The sequence below is a fragment of the Larimichthys crocea genome, chromosome XVI (assembly GCF_000972845.2).
Source record: "Larimichthys crocea isolate SSNF chromosome XVI, L_crocea_2.0, whole genome shotgun sequence".
NCBI lineage: Eukaryota > Metazoa > Chordata > Actinopteri > Sciaenidae > Larimichthys > Larimichthys crocea.
In genome coordinates, this window is record NC_040026.1 from 22253821 (window position 1) to 22260648 (window position 6828).

General features: G+C 42.7%; 1 pseudogene; it reads right to left on the minus strand.

Annotated features, from left to right (window-relative positions):
* Nucleotides 1–2459: 2459 nt before the first annotated feature.
* LOC113747879 (C-C chemokine receptor type 7-like) lies at nucleotides 2460–3457 on the minus strand (annotated as a pseudogene).
* Between the last annotated feature and the right edge of the window lie 3371 nt (nucleotides 3458–6828).

Here is a 6828-nt window from a genome sequence, read left to right on the forward strand (position 1 = left end):
TGAGTCACACTGATACCTGTGTGTCTGGCCACACCTGGTCAGCAGCGCACAGGACGCGATGAAGCGTGACGCGATCTGTGGAGGGACTTTGTTCTCAGGAGCTACAGTGAGGTAAAAGTCAGTTCCCTCGACAAAATGCTGCTGAGAAACGTGAGTCAGTCTCCATAAGTCCCCATGTTTCACAGCAGAAATAAACATGTTTACAGCCTGGTACAAAAAACAGTTTTGGTCTCTGTAGCTAATTTCCCCGTTCATGACAACTGTACTGAGGGTGAATTTATATACAACTCACCTGTTCACATTATATTAAGGCTTAAAGTTATGCAGGATTAAGAGCGTGGACGCTTTGATTGACAGCTGGGTGTGGTTACAGATGGATTGTTTGAGCAACCAGGCGTCATTCGACCCAACTCAGCTCCACCCACGCCACGATTTGCCGCCAAAATGGCGTCAACTAGAGCCACCACGCTGACTGCATCCATGTTTTACACCATTCACAGCTACACGTCATATCACCGGTCGGCGGTGTGTAACTCTGTAACCAAAAACACTTGACTTGCTGATTCATTCCTGCAGCACAAACAAACCTCCTCTATATGAGTTTGTGGTGAGGTGTGCCCCATCTGAAACCACACTGCCACAACACAACGCAGAAAACAACCAAACAACAGTTGGCGTGGAGAGCGGAGGGAGATACATGGATAAGGAATACTCAGTATATTTATTTTACAATAAATGCTGGACGTGCTTTACAGGCCTGGACTGTGATGACATTTACGAAGCCTGCTACATGATGATCTAAGACTATTGTTTTGTGTCTTTACCTCACAAAGACTTTTCTATTACATAAACACAGTCATGAAGTTCACTCAGAACCCTGACTGCAAAATCCAGAGGAGAGCGGAAACAATCAACAGAACATAATCGATGAATCGTGTCTGAATATTGTGATGTCGCAGCGTCTGTACGTCAGGATTTATTTGTCTCATGTGACACTGAGCTGAATTTCTGTGACTGTTGATCAAACAAAACAAAACACTTGAGTTATTTTCTGACATTATTTGGACAGAAGGATGAGATGCAGCTCAATCTTTTATTTTATTTTAATCTGATTGTGTATGTCAGTACAGAAGTGTGTGTGTGTGTGTGTGTGTGTGTGTGTGTGTGTGTGTGTTGATGCCGTAAACATGATGTTGACTCACTGTCACAGCTGTAACTGATTAAAAAGTATCTGGTCATAAAGATTCTCTCACCACACTGATAAATATAAACATAATAAACCATGCTGACATCTAGTGGTCTGAACGTCACATTACAGCTCTCGTGCCTCCTTTAACACCTTCAACAGGAGCATTTAAACTTTGAACTAGGATGAGGAGCACAGTTATAAGTAGCTTCAAGTCTTTCTGGTGTTACCGTTCACGCCTCTCACAGTTAAACCAAAACCGCTGATCTTCACAGAACCTGTGGTGAACGTGTGATAAAGACAAACTGCAGACGTATCTGTGACACGCCTCAGCAGCTGGCCGTTAAAAACACGCACAACTAATATCTTGTGTATTTCCGATGGACAGAGGTCTTAAATTATGAAACACGTCAAGTTTAATTGCCAAGTCAGTGGAGAAAATATCATCGAATCAAGCAACAACACTTTCATGTCATTTTTACACAGACGATAACTCCGACTTCATCTTACTGTCCATATGATAACACACCTGTGTTTTTGGTTCAGAGGTCAACGGTTGGACGGTGTAGTTTTGTTTGAATTAGTTTAAAGTTGAAGTTTTAGTTAACAGAGAAAACATCCCATGACACTGTGTTGACTTCTGTTTTGCAGTATACATCCAATATACACATTATAACATTTGTACATTTAACCTGGAGACGTTTGATTCTCTGGTCTTCATTTCAAAAGCTTTAACGCCAGTGGGGGGAAGGTTTTCAGTTCCTTGAATACAAATTGTTGTGGGTACAAAAGGGTGTTGACTCTGACATGTCTGCGCCGACGATGTGAACCGGAATAAACAAAGTGGGACCGAACACACCCAGGACAAAAGAGTGTGACAAGAGCCGGCGACCAAACCTCAAGCCTTGATAACGAGTGAAATGTGTCACCGGCAACGGGTGTTTGAAACTTGTGACGCGTTCTAAGCTCCGATGATTTATTTATGACAAAACATTAATACGACATTCAACACTCTACAAAGCAACTACAAATACAAAAAATACAAAACCTTTAAAATTTATTTTACAGTGCTGAACTTCATTGGTGAAAGTTCACTAAATTAGTCTTATGCCGTTTATGCTGTGTAAATTAAGATTTGTTTTTGTAATAATGCAACTCCGAATTGTTTAGTTGCTAGTTGTTTTAGTGTTTCACTAACAGTACATGATGTATTCTGGAGGGAAATATTCATGTAAACTATGCAAATAGAGTTTATAGGCCGCTCTATAGAATATTAATTTTTGCCTGGGAACTGAAATTTGTTGAGAAGACAGTGTGTTGCTGGAGAACTTCGTTCAGGCGATGTTGGAGAGCACGGTGACGTGGGGTGAAGGAGCTCGCGGTCCCTGACACCACCTGGACCCGAATGACAACCTGAATCGTGGAGGAGCCTCATCACGTCGCTACGGAACGACGCCTACCAGGGCTACAGGATCGGGTTGAGGCAGAGGGGCGTACGCAAGAGTGCAGGTGACGTACTCGAGCAGAAGGCCGCAGAACTGCCCCGCCATTTTACGCGAGAGCACCACGGTGTACGGCAGCTGGAACGCCCGGAAGCCAGCACGAGCGCCACCATCAGCTTCAAGGTGCGCTGCCGATGCCACTGCTTCCCGCGCGGTGTGGTGCCCTCCCCACAACACGTGAGCGATCAGAGAGTGCACGTCACCATGACGGAGAAGGACAGGCAGAAGACGGGCAATGATGGCTCCGTTGGTGGCCATTTTGACTGTTCCACTCATTTGCATGCCGCAGAATGCCTGGGCGCCGGACCCGGACCACCCAGCGTAGAGGATTTCCGGCAGGCTGAGGAGCACGGCAACAAGCCACACGCCTACGGCAGCGACTTTCCCACCCGTTAAGATACAACTGCGGGCCTGAGCATCTCTTGGGCTCGTGCCACCACCAGGTAGCGGTCAACGCTGATGCAGGCCAGCAGCAGAAGCCCGCTGTACGTGTTGACGGCAGCATGCACGCTGGCCTTGCAGAGGGGAACCGGAGGATCCAGCCCAGGTGAGTGTCGACGGCCTGTAACGGGAGCGTGAGGAGCAGCAGGAGGTCGGCCAGCGACAGATGGAACAGGAAGACGTCGGTCATGGAGCGGAGCCGCAAGCGGCGGTAGTAGAGGAGGAAGGTGGCGATGACCAGGCAGTTTCCCACCACGCCCAGCAGGAAGATCAGGCAGTATACAAGTCTGGAACATTTGATGCTGAACTCGTGCTCGCCGGCCTCGCACCATCAGACGCCGAGTCGAAAAAAGGCGGCTCCGTGCCGTTAGTCACGTTCCAAACGAGTCGTTATAGGTCGTATGAATCGTACTCAGGGAAGCTGAAACCGTCGATATCGTCCATGGCTGGTGGGAAAAAATAAAGACTAGTAAGTCAATAAGAGAAGAAAACAACAAAACATCTCTCTGAAGTTTATTATTATAAAGAGATAATTAAAGAAGAGCATTAAACATCACTCTACGCCGTTACGATAACGATCTAGGTTTAATTTAGTTGTTTTTATTTTTCAGCTGATTAAATGTTTCGTTAATCGTTTGCAGTGTCATTTCAAAATACTTGAAACACAGAGTGACGGCATCAGATCAGTCTCAGACCTTCCAGTGGATTTAAAACGGAAGTTACAGTCGACGTGCTGCTGTGTGATGAAAATAACATCTGAAATCCAACCTGCGTGAGGACTTCTTTAATTCATTTACAACTTACAGTAATCGAGCCTGCACATAAAAACCTCGCGTGCATGTCTGCAGTGATTTTATGAGTCAGTCTGGGCCACACTTGCGTGAACACTGAATGTGTCGGTTCCTACAGACAGTCTGGGTTGATTTCAGCAGAATACTTGTCACGATATCAGGAAACAGATACACCTCCACACAGGTTGAAGTGAGAGACCTTGCTGCCGTGTTCAGCAGAGCTGTGATATTTTAGTCATTTTGCACCAGGTTGCGTGAGACTGGCATCAGGTCGTTGGCACGGGGAAATTGTGGGTGTCCTCGAGGTCTACAGATCAGTCAGTGTCGCGTGCTAACAAGCCATTATAGGCAGTTTGCAATTCACCGTTATTCATTTCATCTTTCTAAGTGACTGTGACTGCTGTCCTCTGGCAATAAAAACCCTGCTCTCTTTCAAATGTTTCTAATCTCTTTATTTGATGGTGGACACATAAAAGGTAAGAGATTGTGTCTTGTGAACGAGCAGGTTGGGATTTATTTAGATTTCTTATTTGTTTATTTAAAACATGGATGTATTTTTGGTTGCGCGACGCGTGAGATATAATGTGATTTAGTGTGCGATGAACGGAGCGGCTTGGTTTGCAGTAAACGTAGACTCGGAAAGCGGATGTTGGGTTTGCTTCATAACTTTATACGCGTTTTCTAAAAGTTAAAAAGGAAATTGAACAAAAAAAGATATTCGTTGGTCTCAGGGGCTGAAGTTAAAAAGCAAACTCTCTTACAAAGTGTAACTCTGAGTCCTGGGAGGGGTTTGTGTCCCTGACGAGCGCGACCCTGATGAAACATTTGATTCATATTGGATACAAATTGCTCAAAGTGACATATCAATTACTAACATAACAAAAACCCGACAATCAAAAGACTACAACTTTTTTCACTCTGATTTATTTCAGTGGTGGCCATGTGGCAACACCGCATAACGTAGATGACACTGGTGTAGAGCTTGTCCCGCTGGGGTCTACAGTTATTTTAGATTATTCAATAAATATCAGGTCCACTCCTCAATGTGCCGCTGTTTCTACCTGACTCAAGGTGTCGTCGCTTGATGCTTTCCAGATATCGTGTGCGAACTACGCGCTGATAATTGATTCTCTATACGTCTGCTGAACCCTAAATTCAAACTTCGATTCATAGAAGAAAAACAATATAAGAATTAATTATTGGCCTTCAGCATTTAATCCACTGCGTTGAATCTGTGTTTGTGAAACTGCTGTCATTTTATTTTTGAACTTGAATATGGAGACATCGTGTTACTTCACCCTCCACTGAAACTGTTGTGCTAAGTCTATTTCTGGCACTTCTTTTTTTTTAATAAAGTCTCCACACATAATTTCTCTCTGTATCACAACATTGCACAACCAGAGACATTTTAAGACAAATTTAATTGTCTCTTTTAAAACCATTTCCCCTTTTTTTTTGTCACTTTTGCAAAATCTTTGTTTGACGGTACAAATAATTCCTATTGTTATGATCCCGATGTCGGATTCGTTAACAAACTGCATAGCCACCCAGCCCACCGGGGTCCCCAAAGGACGGTTTGGTGTTAAAAATGTTATAGTTTGCGCTTTATGACTCATGAAGGTTATTCTTTTTTGTGCTGTTGCATGTGACCACATCTGGTGTTATGTTATGTGTTATGTTTGTCTTTTGTTGTCCGAAGATATTTCGAAGCCTCTGGGCATAGACGGGTTTTTTTCCTCTCATTGACATTAAATGTCGGTTTTCTGACTTTTATATCTGTTTCTTATGCGCCACACCTGAAGGAATTTTGGAGAGAAAACATTTAATCGCAGTATCTTTTCAGGTTGAAAGTGAGATCATCTGTAGTGCCCACACGTTGTTGTAGACAGTAGTTACTGTAGATGTTACTTTGTGAACGCAGTTATTGTTTGAGCACTTTTTTTTTCTTTTCTTAAACACACATTACATTTTCAGCGCGAGGGACTAAACCAATAAATTTAAAGTTGGTACATGACGATTCTAAATAAAATTGTATTTAAACAAACATTTGTAGGATTCTTGTATAATAACAAATTGGACGAATGAGTTCAAACGTGCGTAGTAAAAAAAACTATTAGTATTTTATATCGGCGAGTGATAAAAAACTTCTATACTAAATGATGCTCTTCATCTTCTAGTCTACAAACATTATCAGTTATGTTATTTTAATTTTAAAACTTTTCTTAAGGACCCTACCTGTGATGTTCGATGAGTTATGCAGTGTCCGAGTCTCCTCCTGTGTGTGTGATGAGATGTGACTTACTGCGTTTTTAAAAAAAAGCCTGCCAGCTGAACTTTCATTGGTTGCCAATGAAACCAGTTCTGTTTTGCTGACCTTTGCCTTACCCTCTGCGCTGGTTGTTTGTCACTCGGGACGTCAGCATGAAACCAATGTGACCCATTTGCTACTGTTTTTTGTGGCTTTATTTATTACTTTAGGAAGTCTTGAATTTTTGAAATTTGAAACATTTGTTGTTAACAAGACGGACGGACAGGCTGCAACTAACAATGTTTTATTATGTGAATCTGCTGATCATTTTACTGATTAATCAATTCATTGTTGGTCTGTAAAATGAAAACTGAGTCTGACGTGACGTCTTTAAACGATCCAAAAACTCAATAATGACGAGATCACACAAAGACACGACTACAAATTAAAACACACACACACACACCACTTCATTATTTGTTTTGCAGTTTTGTTTGGTTTCCCTATTGCATGTCTTGATAGAGGAACTTTTGTAGCTAATCTGATGTTGATCTTGCTGTGTTGCTTAAATGTCAGTGAACTGATTATTTCAGATAAACTCGCGTGTGAAAAAAAAGACTCATGAATCAAAATGGATCCACTGGTTCAGGAATCCGGGCG